The 23,321-nt window shown below is 47.7% G+C and overlaps 1 long non-coding RNA gene across 1 annotated transcript in view; it reads left to right on the forward strand.

The window, feature by feature from the left end:
• The first annotated feature begins 1,067 nt into the window (after positions 1-1,067).
• Positions 1,068-23,321, forward strand: part of LOC140430031 (uncharacterized) — a 134,812-nt gene continuing 112,558 nt past the window's right edge. The window contains exon 1 of the long non-coding RNA XR_011949287.1: positions 1,068-1,209. This is a non-coding gene — a long non-coding RNA (uncharacterized lncRNA). The remainder of the gene's footprint in view (positions 1,210-23,321) is intronic.

Genomic DNA, 23,321 nt, shown 5'->3' on the forward strand with positions numbered 1-23,321 from the left:
CAAGCAAGTAAACCACGTTCGGTCCAGAAGACCATCTCTTCCAAAAATTCCCCGCCCCTGGAGCTCATTTCTACAGCCACAGAGACCAGACACAATGGAAAGTATTCCTCACAATCTTCCTCTGGTGCCACACTCAAAGCCTGCGCAGGTCGTTACAGAACCGCGCGGAGATAGAGACGCCGAGATGGCTGAGGCAGCGGCCTCCGACTCCGAGATGGAGACACAGGACGCCTCAGAGAGGGAGTCCTCAGGCCCACGGGCCGTGGATGTACAACCGTTACGCTGTTCATCACGGAAGCGCCGTTCTCCGTTTCGTTACACACCGCCCGATCGAGCACCTCGCGCAAATGGTGTCCGGCCTGCGGCAAAACGAGTCCGATGCCCTCCTTCGCCAGGGTCTTCGGTAGATTCCTTGGGCTTTGAGGGGAGGGTGTTATAACCTGCCTGCTTAGCACTGGCTGGGGACTAATGGCAATCCCACAATCCTTTGGGAGTATGAGCTTCCTCAATGAGGGGGGCAGAGAAATCATTTGCAGATTCCCTGCATAAATAAAGCTGGCCAGTTTGGAATCAGCTCGGGAGGAGTGAGCAGCAAGGGAGTTGCTGCTGTTGTGTATATACATGTTATTGTAAGTAAATGTTATTTCTTTCTATCCTTCAACTTGTGCTGGATTCTTCGTGGCCCTCACAAAATTCCTGTTGATAATTCCAAAGTATGCTATAAATTGTGTGCTCCACAGATGTTTTGTATCTACGATATCATAAAAAGTGTGCAACTCCCTGAGGGATTTTTTAAAATAACATATTTTCGCTTAGAAAATCAAACTGTTGGATATTTATATCCTTTAAAGGCACAGCTAGTTCCTAAATTAATTGGATTTCATGTTGAGATGATAGGTGCCAATATAAATCTCCAACAATAAGAAATTAAACAGCTTACAATGTCAGAATTTGTGAGCTAAATTTAAGGCTCAGAACATGGACACAGCTAAACAAGGTTTTATACAACAGTCTTCAGGGCTGATTTGAAGTCCTAGATTGTGGTGAGGGGTGCATTCAATGGGAAACCCCATTGTCAACAGCAGGACTAGAAGATCCTGCCAGCGGGCAATGGTAGGCCGCCTCTGCCAGCACGTGTTTCGCAGTGTGTTGCACGGAATATCCGGAAATATTTTGGATCTAAATGATCCTTCAACAGAACAACGCAAGGTAAAAATGTACCTTCTATGGTTGGAAAGGGAGTGAAGGAGGTGGGGCAGAATAGAAGACCATGGATAAGTCAGGGCAAAGGAGAAATAGACAAATTTGTCCTGGACACAAGACAAAGGAGTGTTAATGGTGCCAATAAGGGATGATATTTAATAAGACCACCTGTTTCCACATCTGTAATATGGCCCAACTTCAGTTCATTTGTTGCTGAAACCCTCATCCTGCTTTTGGCATCTCTAGATTTGACTATTCCAGCATGCCCAAGACTATCAACCCACCCCTTACCTTTAGTAAACTTGAAACTATCCACATTTCGACTGCCCATGTCATAATTCACACTAAGTACTGTTTGCCCATCATCCCTGTGCTCGCTCCTGGTTGAGCAACACCTCGATTTTAAAATTCTCACCCTCATTTCCAATCCCGCCATGGCCTCACCTGTCCTGATCTCTCCAATCTCCTCCATGTCCACAATCTTCCAAGATATATATGCTCCTCTAAATTTTGGCCCTTGAGAATTTCCAATTTTACTCATTCCAACATTGGTGACTGTGCCTTTAGCTACCTAGGCCTGAAGCTCTAAATTCCCTCCCTATATCTCCCCTTCTCTCTAAGGTGCTGCTTAAAACCAAATTCTTTGGCCCAGCTTACATTAAAGGCGCTATATAAATGAAAGTTGTTGTTATTGTAGCTCCCGGAGGAGTGTTCTTACTCTCCTGGCATAAATGGAATCCTATCTATTTTTAAAATCATATTTGATGGGCCTCTTCATGCACATAGGCGGGAGGGGACGGTGGTGGGAGGGTGGGAGTTTTTTTTTACAGTGCCCATCCACATAGGCCAGAGGTTGATATTGCATGCAGGCTTCAATGTTGACTTTGGAATCAAATCTATAGCAGGACCACACAGCTTCAGATTGTCATCCTTGCCATCTGCAAATGAAAATTGTAGTCAACCAAATTCAGGCAAGAAGCCAATGAATAATTTTACTTCTCTATAATAACTTTCACCACCCTCTGTCCCCCCCCCAAAAAAAAAAGTCAGTCTGGTTTCCAATGCGTGGGACATGTTAAAATTCTCTCAGAGGTATTTACAGGCTTGAGTTACTATTAGTCAGCATTTATAATACCGATTCCATCTTTGGTCTGTTACTATAGCAATTCTTCTTGTCAGCTCGTCCAAATCTACAAAACACTGTGTTTTGTTTACAGCAACAGGCCCTTTTTCCATGCCAAATTCCAAATTAAACTCTGATTTGGTATGATTTTGATGCCTCACACAGCTTGCCAAGTGTAACATTATTTCTGGGCTTCTAACCCATCTTGTGCTTTTAGACAGTGGTGTACATATTAGGAAATTGCTAGTGTGCAGTAGGTTGTAATATGTTGTCAAAATAGACCTTACACTTACTGTGGTATCTCAGTGATCTCAGTCTTTGAAAAGTTAACAACAATGTAAAAAGCAATAAAATCAGCCAACTTGCATGACACTGTACTTCTATTTTAAACTAGAACCACAGTCCAAAATAGAGGTAAAACTGGAACTTGTATTATTCTTCCACATGAAGGATTTTTTTGGATTCCAAGATTGTATTTATAACCACAATGGTCCACAGAAAGGGGCCGGGATTCTCCGAGTCCCCGTGCCAAAATCGATCTCAGCACGGGGGCAGAGAATGGGGTATCAGACCCGCGATCGGGTCCGGAGCCTTCCCGCGATTCTCCGCGGACCGGTGAATCGCCACCAGTCAAACGAGCGCCGGCGCTGGTCGGGGGCCATTGAAAGAGGCCCCCGCGGCGATTCTCCGCCGGCAGCTGGCCGGGTTCCCGCCGGCGTGGTTCTAACATGGTTCCACCCGGCGGGCACTCGGAGTGGCGGCTGCCCTGGTGGGGGGCGGGGGGATCCGTCACCGGGGGGTGTCCTCCAGGACGGCCAGGGTTCCGATCGGTGGGCGCACGCGATCTGAGTGGGGGCCTATATTGTTGGGGCCAGTTTGCTGTGTGGGTCCGTCATGTTGTGCGGGGCCACCGCTGCAGGTGGCCGCCGCGTGCATGCATGGACCCGTGGCCGGAAGTGCAGGGCACCGTCTCGGCAGCTGGAGCTGCGAGGAGCACTCCGGCACCCTGCTGGCCCCATTCAGGTAAGTGAATCGCTGAGCCAAGGGGCCTGTTGACCCCACTGTGAAACGTTCCAGTGTTTACAGCGGTGTTAACACTTAGCCGCCATTTCGGAGAATCCCGCCCAGGATATATTAAAACCGATGAAAACATATTGTGTCATCACTGAAAACTGTGGTGACACAAAACTAGAAGTCGACAGTCATTATAATCTGATGATCAAAGTTTAGGATTACTGTGATCCGGCAGTGCCAGATACATTAGAGTGAGCAGCAATGACTGCATTTCAAAAATAATTTAATTACCATTAAAGCAGTTTTGGGATGTTCAGAAGTTGTGAAAGGTGCTATATAAATGCACGGTTCCCTTTCTTTGTTTCAGACGGGAGTGTGACACAAACATTTTGTAGCACACGTACCTAAGGCCAATCAAATTGCTGCAATAAAATGTTTACATTGTGTGTTGATACGTTCAATTCATGTAGAACAGCAATTAATATGTCAGATTAAGCAATAAGAGGGATGTGCTCTACATTGCAGCAGCAATACATTTTTGGGTTGATGCATTAAAGTCTGTCAAGTGGAACAAGTGTTATAGGTGAAGCTGCAGTGAGATATCTGGCGTGGGGTGGGGTGGATGTGTGAGTTAAATTGGATAAGTCCCCAAAAGCAGATGTGGGGAGCACACTGCATACGTAACTCATGCCCATTCATTTCATTTCAGGAAGCACGGTAAATGTGTGCTGCCAGCGATTTCCATGATTGCTGCAGGCAGCCAATGCTACCTGCACTGTTCATCGGCTGCATGCATCAGCAGGAGGCTGACATCATGAGTGGTCAGCTCGAACTAAAGACAGCCTGCACCTCTTAAAGGGAGAGACATTGTGTAACTGCTAGAAGTGAATTGATTTTGGGGAATCCTTTCAAGAAAGCTTAACCTGTGAGAGTATGGCACCAGGATTTTCTGATGATGCACTGGAAGCCTTGGTATACGAAGTGGAAGGGAGGAGATGTATCCTCTTTCCATGGGGGAGTTAGTGGTGGTGGTGGTGGGAGGGGGGGGTGGGGGGGGGGGGGGGGGACGACTGTGCAGAGGAATCAAAGGGAACTAGTAGCAGTGAACAATAATGCCTACAGTTAAGTTCCAAGAACATGGAAATAGTGCTGGAAGAGGTAGTGTGATCTGACATGCATTGTTAAGATCAGTGAGTTCAATCTTCAAATAGCATATCCTACAAATTGAATCATTAGCGTCAATCACTATATTACATTTTTAAAACTTCAAAATTAATTAAAACCTGAAGGGATGAATGAGACTCTACACTTATATAGCTAGTTTGCAGTGCCAGAGAGGTTGACTGACCTTAATTCACATTTATCATGTCACGTCAAGACAAGACATAGGAGACAGTCTTTAAATGGTGCAGGGGGATTGCGATGCTGATTATTCAAAGTCATGCAGACAAACTTCATGCTGTCTGCTATTTATAAAGATTATAAAGTGTAGCCCATCATTGAATGTGGTGCTGAGTGTCTGCACACTCCAACAGGGGACCCAATTTCATGCTCCACAAGTACTACTGAAAGCTATCCTGCATTACCTAAAGCCAACCGTGCACCTTATAAGTTGGAAGTGCATTCTGGCTAAAGCAGGGACTGTTAGTACTTAAATAAGTTTGCAAGAGCAAGAGAAATCTACAAAAATGGTTCAACAGACCAGAGAGCATGCTCCATGGCCCTAGAGGCCTTAGTGCAGAAAATAGAAAGAAGGAGAGAGGTCCTCTTCCCTGGGGTGAGGATCCCCTGCAGACATCCCAAGCAGGTGATGGGAGTAGGTAGTCATTAGATTAAATACCTGCAGCCTCACCCCTAAGGACCTGGATGTCACGCAAGGAAGCTGCATACTCACATCTCAGTGTTTGTGCACATTGCCAGCTATTTGACCGTAGCAGATACATCACCCAAACACATTAATCGCACTCACTGACAAACCTTCCTCCCTTTAGCAGTACAAGGTGTCCCATAATAGGTAGAAGCAACTAACTAGCACTGACCAGTGCTCCTGGTGGCACTGCTGGGGGGGGGAGAGCTGCTGGTTATTTGATTGGCAGGCAACTTTCTGAGGCAGGATCTCCTCCCAGGTGGGGGTGGGATTCTCATCCTGATCAAATTAATATTGCACGATGATGTTGAGACGTGTACCCTGGGCGGGATTCTCTGATCCTGAGGCTAAGTGTTGATGCCGTCGTAAACGCCTTCGTGTTTTACGACGGCGTCAACAGGCCCCCAGGAGCAGCGATCCTGAGCCCTACAGGAGGCCAGCACGGCACGGGAGCGACCCACACGCCGTAGCTGCTGATACCAGCGTCAAATGGGTGCCGCGGGTCTGCGCATGAGCACTGCGACAGGCGCGAATGCGCAGATGCGCGGTAGCCTCCTTCTCCGTGCCGACCCCGACACAACATGGCGTAGGGCTACAGGGGCTGGCGCGGAGCAAAAGAGGCCCCCACCACAAGAGGCCGGCCCACCGATCGGTAGGCCCCGATCGCGGGCCAGGCCACGATGGAGGCCCCCCCAGGGTCGGACCACCCCACCACCAGGTCGCCCCACGCAGGATGGATGCCGAGGCCCCGCCGGGTTCGACCAGATGTGAACGGCACCAGCGGACTCGGGCTCATCCCAGGCGGAGAATCGGCAAGGGGACCGCGTAGAGCGGCCCCCAACCGGCGCCGTGCCGACCGCGCTGGCGCCAATGGTGTCGATTCTCTGCTCACCAGAGAATCAGTGGACCAGTGTCAGGGCAGCGTCGTGCGATTCGCGCCTGGTCTGGCGATTCTCCGACCCGGCGTGGGCTGAGAGAATCCCGCCCCCTATGTCTGTTTACATGATTTTACACACGTCCAGTTCGGACACGCGTCTGACTGACCAATGTAAATTTCCAGTCCAGGTGTTCATGATATCTCTGTTTCTGAGGCCCTATTTCTTGTTTCATAAAAATTCCAGGGACACCCTGTAATGCAGCACCAGTACAAGATAAAAATGAGTTATACAATTGAAGATCTGTATTTATTATTTGTGTTTTTCTACTTAATATGAGTTCTTCCTGATGCTGAGCAACAATTCTGTCAAGACATTGAGGTATCTTCAATAAGCACATGTGAATATCAAGCTTAACGTTCACCTTGGTTCAGTTATGTTTACATTGCCCGTGAGGTAGGCAGCTGCGAGGCACGGCGACAGTCCCTGAGAGGTTTGTAGATGGTTACTGTGAGACTGCCAGACTGTTGCTGCAAAGGTGGGAGACTGTCACTGTGATGCTGGTTGACTGTCATTTTGACACTGATAGGCTTTCACTGTGAGACTGATAGATTGTATATGTGAGAATGGTCTTTTGTCCTTATGGTGGAGCTGGTAGACTGTCACTGTGTGGCTTATGCACTGTCACTGTGAAGTTGTCAGACTGTCACTGTCATGTTGGTGGACTGTCACTGTGAGGCTGATAGAAGATGGCTGTGAGGTGATAGAGTTTCACTGTGAAACTGATAGGACTGTCACTGTGAGAATTGTCTTTTGTTTTTATGGTGGGGCTGGTAGACTGTAACTGTGAGGCTATTAGGCTGTCCCTGTGAGACTGATAGACTGTCACTGTGAGGCTAGTAGACTGTGACTGTGAGACTGATAGACTATCACTGTGAGGCTAGTAGGCTCTCCCTGTGAGACTGATAGAGTGTCACTGTGAGGCTTGTAGGCTCTCCCTGTGATACTGATAGACTGGCTCTGTGAAGCTAGTAGGCTGGCCCTGTGAGACAGATAGACTGTCACTGTGAGGCTAGTAGACTGTCACTGTGAAGAAGGTACACTGTCACCTGTGAGGCTGACAGACTGGCTCTGTGAAGCTAGTAGGCTGTCCCTGTGAGACTGATAGACTGTCACTGTGAAGCTAGTAGACTGTCACTGTGAAGGAGGTACACTATCACCTGTGAGGCTGATAGACTGTAACTGTGAGGCTGATAGACTGTCATTGTGAAGCTGGCAGCCTGTCACTGTGACACTGATAGGCTGTCACTGTGAGGTTGATAGACTGTCAATGTGAGAATAGTCTTTTGTTCTTATCGTGTGGCTGTTGACTGTCACTGTGAGGTTGATAAACTGTCACAGTGAGACTGCTAGACTGTTGGGGGCATGCTACTAGTGTCACTGTGAGGCTGCTAGAATGTCTCTGTGAGGTTGATAGATTGTCACTTTGAGACTGATATAGACTGTCAATGTGAGAATCGACTTTTTTTCTCATGGTGGGACTGGTAAAGTAGGTAGACTGTCAATGAGGCTGATAGACTCATTGTGAAGCTGATAGCTGTCACTGTGACACTGATAGTGTGTCACTGTGAGGTTGATAGACTGTCAATGTGAGAATGGTCTTTTGTATTTATGGTGGGGCTGTTGACTCACTGTGAGGTTGGTGGACTGTCACAGTGAGGTTGATACACTGCCTCTGTGAGGTTGATAGCCTGTCACTGTTAGGTTGATATACTACCACTGTGAGGTGGCAGAGTAGAGTGACTGTGAGGCTGATAGACTGTCATTGTGGAACTGGTAACCTGTCTCTGTGACACTGAAGCTGGTCGACTGTCACTGTGATGTTGGTCGACTGTCATTGTGAGGCTGAGAGACAGTCACTGAGAGGCGGCAGACGGTCACTGTGAGGCTAGTAGGCTGTCCCTGTGGACAGTCTTTGTGAGGTTGGTAAATTGTCACTGATACTGGTAGACTGTCACTGTGAGCCTGAGAGACTTAGAACATAGAACATAGAACACAGAACATTACAGCGCAGTATAGGCCCTTTGGCCCTCAATGTTGCGCCGACCTGTGAAACCATTCTAAAGCCCATCTACACTATTCCCTTAGCGTCCATATGTCTATCCAATGGCCATTTGAATGCCCTTAGTGTTGGCGAGTCCACTACTGTTGCAGGCAGGGCATTCCACGCACTTACTACTCTCTGAGTAAAGAACCTACCTCTGACATCTGTCCTATATCTATCTCCCCTCAATTTAAAGCTATGTCCCCTCGTGCTATACATCACCATCCGAGGAAAAAGGCTCTCACTGTCCACCCTATCCAATCCTCTGATCATCTTGTATGCCTCAATTAAGTCACCTCTTAACCTTCTTCTCTCTAACAAAAACAGCCTCAAGTCCCTCGGCCTTTCCTCATAAGATCTTCCCTCCATACCAGGCAACATTCTGGTAAATCTCCTCTGCACCCTTTCCAATGCTTCCACATCCTTCCTATAATGCGGCGATCAGAATTGCACGCAATACTCCAAATGCGGCCGCACCAGAGTTTTGTACAGATGCAACATGACCTCATGGCTCCGAAACTCAATCCCTCTGCCAATAAAAGCTAACACACCATACGCCTTCTTAACAACCCTCTCAACCTGGGTGGCAACTTTCAGGGATCTATGTACATGGACACTGAGATCTTATCATTTTTGATCTTACCACGCTGTGTGTTGTAGACATGAAGGCAACCGACCATTGGTCTGTGAGGAGAGTGAATCTCCTGCCGGCCAGGTAATGCCTCCAGTGCCGCACAGCTTCAACGATAGCTTGGGCCTCCTTTTCGACGGAGGAGTGCCGAATTTCGGAGGCATGGAGGGTGCGGGAAAGGAATGCCACGGGCCTGCCTGCCTGGTTGAAGGTGGCGGCCAGAGCGACGTCTGATGCATTGCTCTCGACTTGGAAGGGGAGCGTCTCGTCGACCGCGTGCATCGCGGCCTTGGCGATGACAGCCTTGATCCGGTTGAAGGTGAGCCTCGGCCATCAGTGGGAAACCGGTGGAGTGGATGAGTGGGCGGGCCTTGTCCGCATAGTTAGGGACCCACTGGGCGTAGTACGAAAAGAACCCCAGGCATCACTTGAGGGCCTTGGGGCAGTGGGGAAGGGGGAGAACCATGAGGGGGCGCATGCGATCGGGGTCAGGCCCTAGAACTCCGTTCTGAGCCACATAGCCGAGGATGGCTAATCGGTTTGTTCTGAACACACACTTCTCCTTGTTGTAGGTTAGGTTGAGGAGTTTGACGGTGTGGAGAAATTTGGAAAGGTTAGCGTCGTGATCCTGCTGGTTGTGGCCGCAGATGGTGACATTAACCAGGTACGGGAAAGTGGCCCGCAGTCCATACCAGTCAACCATTCGGTCCATCTCCCATTGGAAGACCGAGACCCCGTTAGTGACGCCAAAGGGAACCCTAAGGAAATGGTAAAGGCGGCCGTCCGCTTCAAACGCGGTGTACGGGCGGCCTGCCTTGCGAATGGGGAGCTGGTGGTCGGCAGATTTCAGGTCCACTGTCAAGAAGTCCCGGTACTGTGCAATCTGATTGACCATATCAGATATGCGTGGGAGGGGGTACGCGTCGAGCTGAGTGTACCGATTGATGGTCTGACTGTAGTCAACGACCATCCTGTTTTTCTCCCCCGTTTTCACCACTACCACTTGGGCTCTCCAGGGGCTGTTGCTGGCCTCGATGATGCCTTCCCGCAGCAGCTGCTGGACCTCAGACCTGATGAAGGGCCGGTCCTGGGCGCTGTACCGTCTGCTCCTGGTGGCGACCGGTTTGCAATCCAGGGTGAGGTTTGCAAACAGAGAAGGCGGGTCGACCTTAAGGGTCGTGAGGCCGCATACAGTAAGGGGTGGTAGGGGCCCGCCAAATTTCAGGGTTAGGGTCTGGAGGTTGCACTGGAAGTCCAGGCCAAGTAGCAAGGTAGCGCAGAGGTTGGGGAGGACGTAGAGCCGGAAGCCGCTGAACTCTAAGCCCTGGATGGTGAGGGCGGCGATGCAGTACCCCTGGATCACCACGGAGTGGGATCCGGAGGACAGGGAGATTCTTTGGTTAATGGGGTGTACCGCGAGGGAGTAGCGCTTTACCGTATCGGGGTGGATGAAGCTCTCAGTGCTCCCAGAGTCCAGAAGGCAGGATATCTCATGCAAGTCGACCTTCACCTTTGTCGATGCGGTCGCGAGGTTGTGCGGTTGGGACTGGTCGATCGTGACGGAATGAGACACGGCTGGTCGTTGGCGGTTGCAGGCGATGAGCGGCCCGATGAGGTGCCCGACAGGCAGGGGTCCTGAGGCGGGGAAGATGGCGGCGCCCATGGGCGCACATGTCTTGAGGCAGGCAAGATGGCAGCGCCCTCGGGCCGCACGTGTCTTGGGGCAGGCAAGATGGCGGCGCCCACGGGCCGCACGTGTTGTGAGGGGAGCAAGATGGCGGTGCCCACGGGCCGTACATGGTTTGAGGCGAGGAAGATGACGGTGCCCACTGGCCGCACGTGGGGCGGCAGGGACAATAGCGGCGATTGAGCAGGCCTGGCACACTGCAGTGAAATGTCCTTTCTTGCCGCAGGCCTTGCAGAGCGCGCTCCGCGCCGGGCAGCGCTGCCGGGGGTGTTTTGTCTGTCTGCAGAAGTAGCACTTGGGTCCCCCGGGGTTGGTTGGCTGCCGCAACGCGCAGGCATGGGGTTGGCAGGGGATGGTCACTGATGGGGTACACGATGGGGTGGCCGCTGGCGGGGTCCACGATGCCCAGGAGGGGTGGGCCGTGCGGTCGGGGGCATACTTCTGTACGTTGCGTGAGGCGACGGTGAACGAGAGCATTAATTTCTTGATCGCCGCGAGGTCAAGTGTAGCCCCTTCTAAGAGGCTCTGGCGGATGTAGGCCGACCCTATGCCCGTAATGAACGTGTCTCTCATTAGCAGGTTAGAATGTTCAGCGGCCGAAACGGCCTGGCAATCTCAGTCTCTCACCAGGGCGAGCAGGGCGCGCCAGAAATCTTCCACAGACTCACCGGGAAGTTGATGCCACGTGGACAGGCGGTGCCTGGCGTAGATCTTGTTGGTCTGCTGAGCCTAGTTCTCCTTCAGTAGTGCCATGGCCTCTGCGTAGGTAGGCACGTCCTGGATGAGGGGAAAGACATCGGAGCTCAGCCGCATGTACAGAATGTGGAGCTTCTGTGCTTCTGGGATTGGGTCTGTTGCAGATCCGATGCATGCTTCAAAGCAAGCTAGCCAATGTGCAAAGTCCTTTTTGGCGTTGTCTGCTTGAGGATGCAGCTGCAGGCGATCCGGCTTGATGCGGAGATCCATCCTTGTAAAATCTCTGTGTAATAAATTGATGCACTATCAATTACGACGAGACGAGAGTAGAGAGTAATCGAGGCTTTATTACACAGAGATGTGTGGCCTCCTACAGCTGCTGCCGAAATGGCTGCAGTTCGGAGAGCACACACATTTATACTCTGCCTACTGAGCGGAGCCAGCAGGCAGGGATCTACCCCCGTACCTGTAGTACAGGAGCCTTACCGTAATACCCTCGTATGCAGTGCAGTATATACAATATAATACAACAGTGGTGACTACCACAGGCTGTCACTGTGAGGCTGATAGACCGTCAATGTGAGAATGGTCTTTTGTTCTTATAGTGGGGCTGTTGACTGTCACCGTAGGGTTGGTGGACTTTAACTGTGTGCAGGACCCACTGACAGACAGATCAAACCCTAGAACAGGAAAACGGTAGGCATAGCTAGAGAACTGGGAACTTTTATGTCGCAGGTGGGGGCAGTGGACCCATGGCGGTTCATGCACCGGGTAAGCAGGAATTTTTGTTCTTCTCACCAGTACATAAGGTCTGCACCCAGATCGACTTCTTTGTAGTGGGGAAATCGGTGCTTCCATAATAGTCAGAGCGGAATACTCCGCAATCATAATCTCCGACCACGTTTCACATTACATTGGTGTGAGGTTGGAGACGGGCCATGCCCAATGTCCCGCATGGAGGTTGGACACAATCCTCTTGGCCGACAAGGTCTTCTGCCAGAAAACATCACAGGCCATAGGTGAGTATATTACGAACAACCAGAATGAGGAAGTCTCACCTTACACTTTTTGGGAGGCACTGAAGGCCGTGATTAGGAGAGATATTAGGATAGAATACAAGGCGCGTGGAGATAGAGAAGAGACGGTGGCTAAGCAACAACTGATCGACTCCATTCTGGAGGTCGACAGAAGATACTCCGAGGCCCTGACCTCAGAGCTTCTGGCAGAGAGGAAAAAGCTACAAGTGGACTTTAACCTGCTATCCACCAGGAAAGCAGTGCACCGCACCAACTCTGCCAGGCACAGGGGACCTTTTATGAGCATGGAGACAAGGCTTAGCCGCATACTGGCTCACCAGCTGAGAAAGAAGGCAGGCACGGGGGAAATAGTACAGGTGAAGGATAGCAGAGGCAGACTGGTAGCCAAATGAAAAAAGGTCAATGAAGCATTTGAGACCTTCTACCGAGGACTGTACACCTCTGAGCTCCTTGACAGGGACTCGGGGATGACACGGTTCCTCGATGGACTGGACATGCCAGTTGTGGGGGACAACAGGTGGCGGGAGCTGGAAGCACCAATAAGACTGAGAGAGGTCATGGAGAGCACCAATTCCATGCAGGCGGGGAAGGCGTCGGGACCCAATGAGTCCACGACGGACCTTTACAAATAATTTGAGCCGACTCTCGCCCCGCACCTGCGGGAGATGTTCACAGACGCACTGCGAGGAGCACCCTGCCTCCAACGCTACAACAGGCCACCATATCGCTGATACACTAAAAAGACAAAGACCAAATGGAATGCGGATCATACAGACCCATTTCTCTGGTCAATGTGGATGCAAAAATACTCGCAAAAGTCCTGGCCAAGAGACTGGAGAACTGCATACCAGAGGTGGTCGCAGAGGACCAGACAGGCTTTGTTAAGGGTAGACAGCTAACTGCAAGCATCAGATGGCTGCTGAATGTGATATTTACCCCATCTGGGGAGAGAACAGCAGAGGTGATCGTCTCCCTGGATGCAGAGAAGGCTTTTGAAGGAGTCGAGTGGAAGTATCTCATTGAGGTACTAGCAGGAGTCCTCCTATACACGAACGACCCTCCGGGCCATCTCCATGACAGCACTCCCGTCCCCGCCAGCAAAACACTCAACTAGCCCCAAAGTGGTAGCGACCCTGAGAACCTGGAACCAGATGAGACAGCACTTCGGTCTGACTGAGATATCCACCATGACCCCCATCTGCGGCAACCATAGGTTTCCACCAGCCATGCTCGACGCCACCTTTAAGATGTGGAGACAGGACAGGGGGTCACTGACGGCTAGGGACCTTTACACGGGGACAGACTAGCGACCTCAGAGGAACTAACAGAGAGTCTGGATCTACCAAATGGACAGAAACTCCGACGTCTGCATGTCAAAAACTTTCTCCGAAAGGGGACGACAATGTACCCAAGGGCCCCAAGAGACACAATGTTAGAGGAGTTACTGGACGCGGACCATCTGGGAAAGGGGAACTGCGGCGACATGTACGGACGACTTTTAGAAAGGACTCGCTCCCCACTGGACGAAACAAGGGAATAATAGGAGGAAGAGCTAGGGACAGAAATAGGATGGGGACTCTGGAGCGAAACACTGAACATGGCCAACTCTACCTCCTGCTGCGCAAGGCCAAGCCTAATGCAGCTAAAAGTGATGCACAGAGCACACCTGACAAGAACCCGAATGAGCAGGTTCTTCCCGGAGGTGGAGGATAAATGTGAGCGGTGCCAGAGGGGCCCGGCCAACCACATCCATATGTTCTGGGCTTTTCCCAAACTTGCTGGTTTCTGGACAGCCTTCTTCGAGGCAATGTCCAAGTTTGTGGGGGTGAGGGTGGAGCCGTGCCCGAGAGTGGCAGTCTTCGGGGTATCGGGCCACCCAGAACTACATATGGGAAAGAAGGCGGATGCCCTTGCCTTTACTTCCCTAATTGCCTGCCGGAAAATTCTGCTCAGCTGCCGATCAGCAGCACCACCCACAGCTGCAGACTGGAATTTCTCCACCTGGAGAAGATTAAATTCACCATCCGAGGGTCTGAAGATGGCTTCCACACTGCATGGGAATCATTCATCAACCTGTTTCAAGACCTGCTTGAAGCCAACAATTGATAGGGGGGAGGGGGGACACTCCCCACAGACAAACACCGGACAACCATCCATGGTGAGGTAAAGGGCCTAAGATAAGAAACGGAAACAGTGAAAGAAGGGAGGCGGGGGGGGGATACCAAAAACGACCAACATGTAAACTGTGACCTTCTCATCTATCCTTAGCAAATGTACAGTGTAAAAATGTTAAACTTTAATTAAAATATTTTTTAAAAGGGGCAGCATAGTGGGTCATGGGTTAGCACTGCTCCCTCACGACGCCGAGGACCCGGGTTCGATCCCAGCCCCAGGTCACTGTCCATGTGGTGTTTCCACATTCTCCCCATGTTTGCGTGGTTCTCACCCCCACAACCCAAAGATGTGCAGGGTTGGTGGAATGGCCACCCTAAATTGCCCCTTCATTGGAGAAAAATAATTGGGTACTCTAAAGTTATTTTAAAAAAAAGAGAAAAAATATTTCTTTTAAGTAACTGAAGTTTCTCACTCCTGGAATCATCCTTGTGATCATCTTTTGCATTCTCTCAAATACTTCCACACCTTTCCTTTTTTGTTGCCCTTCAACATAAATAACATTTGCACCACAAATTGCTGTTGACACTGATGCAATGAGGTCAGTAATGCATCTGGGACCTTTGTGAATGATGGAATCGACAGTGTATATCCTTCATAGTATAATTTAAGGATAGAGAAAAAAATATAGGAATGGCAGAGAGGGAAATTGAATGAATTAGCGTAAAATGTAATCCAGAAAGAGAAATAAAGTGAAAGAAAAATTAAATCAAGTGAGAAAAAAAGAAGCAAAGAAAAATAAGCTTTTCTTTTTGACTTTTTAAAAACTGTCTCGGAACTGCTTACCAGCTACTGGAATGAAACTCCACAGCTTCAATATTCCCTTTCCTGGCTTCTGACATTGAGTAGCAATGCAGGAATATAAATCTCATAATTAAAAGGATTCTTACATTGTTAAATACTAACCTGAACTTCCTGTAGTGAGCCTAATTAATTTTAACATTGCAAATGCAGTCATTTATTGAAACACATGGCTGTGAGCAGTATTTATTGGGAATCCTCCAGCAATTTATGGCTATTCATAGCTTACCATGTTAGCTTTTCCTTGCCATAAATAGCTGGAGTGAGTTACATACTAATAATGGCATGCATATTAAACAGGCAGTCATTTTCCCAGAAATTTCTGGGCCAATGGTTACAACTATAGTTTTCCATTATTTGCCAATACATCACAAGCAGCTACTTTGCAATTGTACATACGGTTAAATATTAATGGGTAGTGAATGTTGTTCATGCTATTTCTCCTGGATTCGCACTGACCTTCCACCGAAATTATGGCAGACAATTGGAAGAACCCTCCAGAGAAATCATATTGTCAATGTCTTATATTAGTAATCCGCTGTAAATCATGCAATTTCTTTCTCAAGGAGCAATTCTCCACCATCAAAATGTGCTGGCAACACTGCAATGCTCTGAGCACTGGGAATTCCAGAGCCTAATTGGAAAGTTGTGATTGTTTTTGCTGATATTCAATGCATTCTCTACAACAATTGTGCACTTTCCACAGCTGAATTAATAAACTTTAGAGCATTTATATCAGTTAAGTGGCTTGTTAACTGCTTGAGAAGAGTTAAAGGATTATTGTTGTAGTTGTGCTATGAATCGCTGTTATTTCTTATTAACACTATAAAATTGCATTCTCAGGAATCACACGTTTCATTAGCACTTCATTACATTGACAGAAAAACAGGCCATATATTTCCCTTTTTTCGGGAAAATGAATGTCATTTTGCAAATTAGCAACTTGTGCTTGAAGTGTGGAAATATGGGCTTGACGGGGTGAATATTTTCATTCTCTGTTGTGTATTATGTACCTGAGCTTTTCTACACAACTAGAAGCCATGTCACAGAAAGGCGTCAGCCAGCCTGAAAAGGCAGAAGAGTTACTGCAAAGCGCTAATCTGTCCCTAGTGAGTTCCTGAAGCTCTGAAGCAAAGATCAGATATGATTTCTTGAAGTTTCAATCTTTGTTTCATTTCATATTCTTCTCCTGTTTTCAATTTTTTTAAACAATATATTCCTTCTTGCTGTTTATAATATGATGGCAAATTTACTAATGAGATCACGGTTTTTAGTTGATGTGTTATAATTTGCATGGTACATGCCATGCCATTTTTCTTATCCCCTGTGAGCCATAGAGTGATGCACCATGATATTTCTGGTATTCTATACTAAGCATTGGCCTACTAACAAAATAATTGTACGGGGAAAAGTTTCCTGAGAATGACTTTATCATTACACTGGTTTCCTCATAGTATTGTACAGGTTAAGTGGGATAGTACAACTGCAGGGGTTTACATGCTGTTTGGAGTTGTGACTGGTTTACCCAGTTGTGCTCATGAACCATTCTCAGTTTCATTAGTGATCTTGATCAGAACTATGAAGCAATTTTGCAGAGCCTGTGTAAAATATAAGCACACATGCTGCTAGGCAGTGCTCTCATAATATTTAATCAGGGCCCACTGAGGAAAATCAGCAAGGGTAAACTGGTGGACTGGACACAGGGACACTTCTGGCAGTAAAACCACTTTGAAGGAAAACTATATGCCTGTGCGCAGGACTGTTTATCCGCAATGTCTTGTTGATAAATTAATGTATATGCTAAGTACATAGTTTCCTCAGAAACTATTAAGTGAGATAACTGGCACAGATACAATCATAGTATCATAGAGTATCATAGATACACAATGGGCTGAATGGCTATTTTTTGTGCCTTAAATTGTCTGTATTTAGAGTGCAGTATGCTTAATGGAAAAGAGCAGATATGTATGATTGCACTATTACTGACTTTTGAGTGATGACCAAACTCTTCTCTTGTACCACAATCTTGTGAGAAAATGGGCAGATGAAATTTCCATATCAAAGCATCATACCATGTTCAGATTCTTTTTTTAAAATTTAAAGTACCCAATTCTTTTATTTCCCAATTAAGGGCTATTCAGCGTGGCCAATCCACCTACCCTGCATATCTTTGGGTTGTGGGGGTGAGACCTAGACAGACACAGGGAGAATGTGAAAACTCCACATGGACCGTGACCCGGGGCCGGGTTCAAACCCGGGTCCTCTGCGCCATGAAGCAGCAGTGCTAACCACTGTCCCACCATGCCGCCCACTAACATGTTCAGATCTTGTAGAAGCCTTTGTTTTGCAGTTCCACATGGATATCAAAATGATTTTTTTTATGAAGAGTAGCACTTTCAGCAGAACATCCTATGGAAAATAACACTTTCAATGAGTGAAGCAATGACTGGTTCTCTCATTTTCATCAATGCCATGTTACTGCCTGGAAATCAAATGTAAGTTCCCCCTTGTCAATAAGGGGATTGTCTCAGAGCTCCCTCTGGAGGCCATATAAAATGTCAAATAAATACTGTAGACAGTTCTGTTTCATCAATTCTTGGGATATGAACGTGACTGGCAAGTGCAGCAAGTTCAGAAAAAGTGAATGACACAGGAGGAAAGAAAAATCGCAAGGTGATATCACAGGACACGGAGACGCGCTCAAGGTAGGTTACAGGTAAAAGTTAAGTTAATCTACCTATAGCTTAAACTGGATCAAGTAATTCTAGTGGTTACCATTGTCCAGAAACTGAATTGCACAAGGCATATAAATAACATAACTGCAAGAGCAGGTCTAGGCTGGGAATTCTGTGGTGAGTGACCCCATCCTGACTCCTCAATGCCCTGTCCACCATCAACAAGGCACAAGCCAAGGTTATGATCAAATACTCCCCACTTGCCTGGATTAGTGCAGCTCCAACAACAGTTAAGAAGCTTCACACCATCCAGAACAAAGCAGCCCACTTGACCGGCGTCCCCTCTACCACCTTAAAACATTTACTCCCTCCCCCACAGAAGCACAGTGGTTCCAGGATGGAGCACTTAGAAGATGCACTGCAGCAACTCACCAAACCTCCTTCCATTGCCTCTTCCAAACTCATACCTCTACCACCTAGAAAGACAAGTGGAACGGGCAGATGGGGCAGAATTTTCTGATCCACCGAAGTTAACAACATTTTGAACAGCTTGCTGCATTTTATGGCTACGGCGCTGTAAACGTCCACCCATTGGAACACCACTGTGGTGATCTTTGTGAGGGGTTTCCAGGATGGAAGGCGTAGTGATCACAAAGATACACAAAGCTCTTTTGAAGAACTAAACTAATTTTATTAACAATACTACATTTGAGTTCGACATTTTTCTGAATAGAAAACATACATATAAGATTTAAACTACACTCACTAACACTATCCCTATCTACTAATTATAACTATTATATCTTAACAACTCTGCAATGCACGATGAATCTTATCTTCTGCTCCAGTCTAATCTCCCCTTAGCTTAAGAGCCAGTGCAATTTATAGTACTGTCCCTTAGCTCCCTCTAGTGGCTAGGCTTAACATAACATTAACTCTTCACATGCTGTACATTTGTATAATGTCACAACCACCGCCTGCACATTCCCCTCCAAGCCACACACCATCCTGACTTGAATCTCTATTACCTTTCCTTCACTGTCACGAGATCAAAATTGTGGATCTCCCTTCCAAACAGCACAGTGGGTGTACCCATACCACATGGACTGAAGCAGTTCAAGAAGATGGTTCATCATCACCTTCTTAATGTTAATTAAGGATGGCCAACAAATTCTGACCGTACCAAGAATGTCCATATCCCACGAAAGAATTTTCAAAAATGAGTCTAAACACTGAAAAATAATCCAGTTAATTTAATATGTAGTGTTAATTAACTAAAAATGTTAAACAAGGTTTGATAGGTATGGTGGCTCGAGGTGATACTAGTGAGATGTCCAGTAATACAGAATAAGGGTTTATTGATAACTGGTAAAGGTAAACTATACACAGGCACAGAGTCACTAAACCGGTCTTCACTCTGTGGCTCCAGGGTCCACTCTGTTGGGGACACTGCTTCCAGGATCCTGTACTTTTCCCCCATTGGTCAGTGTTTACGTGCCTGGCCCAGGGCTGATCACATAGACCATGACGGTTCACCCCTTAAAGGGGCCGTGCTAACACATCCTCCCCCTCTTAAATCCCTTCATAACATATTTACAGAACAGGCCATCTACAGTAACTAGATAAGGCTGAGATATACAAGGAGAAAGAGTCCATAACAGTTCATCACAATGTCAATCTGTCTGGGGATTTTCTGGGTCACGTAGACTGCCTTAGACCCCCAACCAGCTCCTCCAACTCTGAGGTAGCGATATTGTCATCTGTGGAAAATTGTCTCTGAGAGTTGGCCATTTTATCAGGGGCAGTCCCTTCTCCCGCTCCCTCCTGGGTTGCCTATGGGGCCTCCTCAGAACTCATAGGATCCCTCTTGGTTGATGCTGAATCAAAGTGACTTGCTGCAACACAGGAGCATTGGTGCTGCCAACTGGCTCCAACTCTTCTGCAATTGGGGTTGTGATCCCCTGGCTATTTAGGTGGTCGATGTGCTTCCGCACTGTCCTGCAGTTCAAATCCATGTACGAGACTGGGCCTGACTTTGATACAATTCTGCCTGCGAGCCAAAGTGGGCCTGAGGCAAAGTTCCTGACAAGGACCAGGTCACCCAGATGAAATGGCCTGTCTCCTTTGTGCAAAACATGCTGTTTCCTCTGGGAGGCTTCTGTGCCTCCATCCTCCCGCTATATTCTGGAAAACTAAATCCAATCAGGTCTGGATGCGATGGCCCATAAGTAATTCCACCGATGGGATGTCCATAGTGGCATGGGGATCGTGTGATAAGAAAGAAGAATGTTGGCCAACCTAAGGCGAAGTGGTCTGCTGGACTGCTTCCTCATGACTGTCTTGAAAGTCTGTACAGAGACCCCCCCCGCAAACCTATTTGAGGTGGGGGGGATAGGGGCTGTTCTAATGTAGTGAATGACATTTTTTTCAGATAAAAGTGCTCAAACGCTGCACTGAGTGCCAGTGTCAGACACTATTACTTTGGGGAGGCCATGGGTAGCAACTGTCCACCTCAGGGCCTCTACTCTGGGTGCCAAGGTTGTTGTTGCCATCTTTTGGATCCTTCAGCCACTTTGAGTTGGCATCAACCATGACGAGGAATATTCTGCCCAAGAAAGGGCCAAGAGAATCCATATGTACCCTCGTCCATGGAAACCTGGCTACCCCCATGTGTGTAGTTTGGTGGTGGATCGCAACGTCTGCTGTGTCAGTCAAGGGCAACACCTGCGCACCATATATTCAACACCCTTATCTATTCTGGACCACCAAATGTAGCTTCGAGCTAGCATTTCCATTTGGCCCAGAGGGACACTGCAATTCCTTGCTGGGGTGGTACCACCACTTGGAAGCAGCAAAGTATGACTCCATCCTCGTAACTGAGTTTGTCTTTGCAAGTAATGTAAGGCCTTAACTGGTCAGATTTATCATGATGCCATCTAGGGGAAATGCAGAGGAAATCCATGCAGACACGGGGGGAACGTGCAGATTCTGCACAGACAGTGACCCATCCGGGAATCAAACCCGGGTCCCGACCGCTGTGAAGCAACAGTGCTAACCACTGTGCTTCCGTGCCACACATAATCTCTGCATATTCTCGTTGAGCGGTCTGGTTTCAGCATAGGGACAGTGAGGGCCACCAATTCAGAAAACTGCACAGGTCTGATAATTCCCAATTCCTCCAGGTATTTATGTATGGCTGCAATTTTTTTGTGCAAGACTTTGGTGTGGAATCAGGATGGATGTAAAACCCTTTATTTGACCCAACTATTTCTTTATATTCACATAAACCTTCCTGAAAGACTATCTGAAATTTTGAAAATCTCCAACCAGCTCAACTTGATTTGATGCAGCCAATCGTGTCCCATGAGACCTTTGCGATGTCCCTCAACAATGATTATAGGTAGCTGGACATCCTGTTGCTGGTATAACACTGATGTTGTGGTCGTGTCCAAAATTTGAACGGTTTCCTCTACATAGGTCACCGTTGTGCTATTGAGGTTCATAGGCTGAATTCCTCCTCGAAGATATTTAAACGTTTGTTCGCCCATAACCGTGGCGTGCCCTGGTATCAACCTCCATCTTTAGTGGTCTTCTATTTACTATGCGGACTAGCTCAATTGGGGCTGCTTTGCTCACTTTCACCACGTTTAATCTGTATGTTTCATGTTCCTCACCCTGAATTCTTCTCCACTTTGTTAACTGGAGTTATGACTTGCTGCTTTTTTTATTAGTTGGCGCGTTCTGACGGGCACAACAATATGCCTGGATAGGGCTCATCATATTGCACTGAAAACAAATAAACTCTCTGCAGTGAGAGACTTCTTGAGGCTGGTCTCTCCCACATCGGCACCAGTTGTCTTGACTTCTGGGCTAACAACCCATTTTCTTCCCTAGCCACTGACTATGATCCTATTCCTGAGATCGTGGCTGAACTTACGCTGTACCTGTCGACCTGGCTGCGCACCTTTCAGCCATACCACCCCACAGCTGATTCACTTCGCCACCTTGCACACTTTGAAGCTCCGATGCATCCCTCTCGGCACAGTTCGTTGCCTGATCAATTTTGATCACACTGTCGAGAATGATTTTCGGTTTAACTGGAAGCTTCTTTTGCATACTTATGTTGTTATGTTGTTAATACCGCACACTAAATGGTCACGCAACATGCCAGCACGCACTGAGCCATATACACAATGCTCGACTATTTGGTGGAGTCTGGCAACGAAGGCGGACGTCATCTCTCCTGGGTCCCCGACAGCCCATTTGAACTTGTATCACTGCAGTATGATCAAGGTTGAAATGCTCCCTGACCAACATCACTAACTGGTCTAATGACTTTGTGTTGGGAGCCTCCAGGGAACTCAAATTTCTTATAAGGTTGTAGGTTGGTGGCCCACAAACCGTCAATAGGATAACCTTCTATTTATCCTTCCCATTATTTCATTTGTTGTAAAGAAATAATGGAACCAATCAATATACTGGCTCCAGTCTTCAATCCCCTGAGTGAATGGTTCAAGCTTCCCAATCATGGGCATTTTTCACTCACTGTTTTATGATGCCATTGACACTTTTAAATTTCTCTGTTCGTTTTGGAGGTTCCTCCCTTCCCTCTCAAATTCTGAACTACTGCAGACTTGCAATCGATCCGGTTTACACTCGCCGCAAATGTGGTGGCTTGAGGCAAGACTCGGGAGATTTCCAGGATAGCGGAACAAGGAATTATTGATAATAAGTCAAGGTAACCTATACACAGGCAACGATCTTCACTGTTTGGCTCCAGGGTCCACTCTGCCAGGCCCCTGCTCCCATGGCCTGTACTTTTTCTACATTGGTGGGGGGTATCGGGGTTTGAATGCTCTGACACGATAGGTCCTGAGCTGGTCACGTCGACTGCAAGGGCTCGCCCCTTAAATTGGCTGCACTATTCACAATAGGAGTGGTTGGGCAAGTGTTGCAACTGCAGGATGTGGGAATTTGTGGAGAGTATACTGATATCTTCAGTAAATGTCTGCATCTCAAGGAATATCAGTTAAGAGAGGAGACAATTGAAATACTGAATGGATTCAAAATTGATTAATAGTAGACATTAAAAAGGCTCCCTGTGTTTTGTTATGCTCTTGACTTAGCATAAGCTGCTTCCTTGATGTCATCATCTTGCCTGGCTGCTGTTGCTGGTGTTTGCTGAGTTTTAACTATATAGATTGAAACAGTTCACTCCTGGAACCATGTTTTGTTATGCTCTTGACTTAGCATAAGCTGCGTCCTTCCTGTGCACTCTGACAAAGGAAGGTTCAGACTTGGAGATAGCTTTAACACGTTTATTAAACTATTAACAATTCTCCTACTTGGATTTGATGCTACTGTTAATCCTGCTATAGCTACTCAGACTGACGAACCAGTCTGCTACAATCCACGTGGTGGGCGTGATGTTCAATC

The sequence above is a fragment of the Scyliorhinus torazame genome, chromosome 9 (assembly GCF_047496885.1).
Source record: "Scyliorhinus torazame isolate Kashiwa2021f chromosome 9, sScyTor2.1, whole genome shotgun sequence".
NCBI classification, from domain to species: domain Eukaryota; kingdom Metazoa; phylum Chordata; class Chondrichthyes; order Carcharhiniformes; family Scyliorhinidae; genus Scyliorhinus; species Scyliorhinus torazame.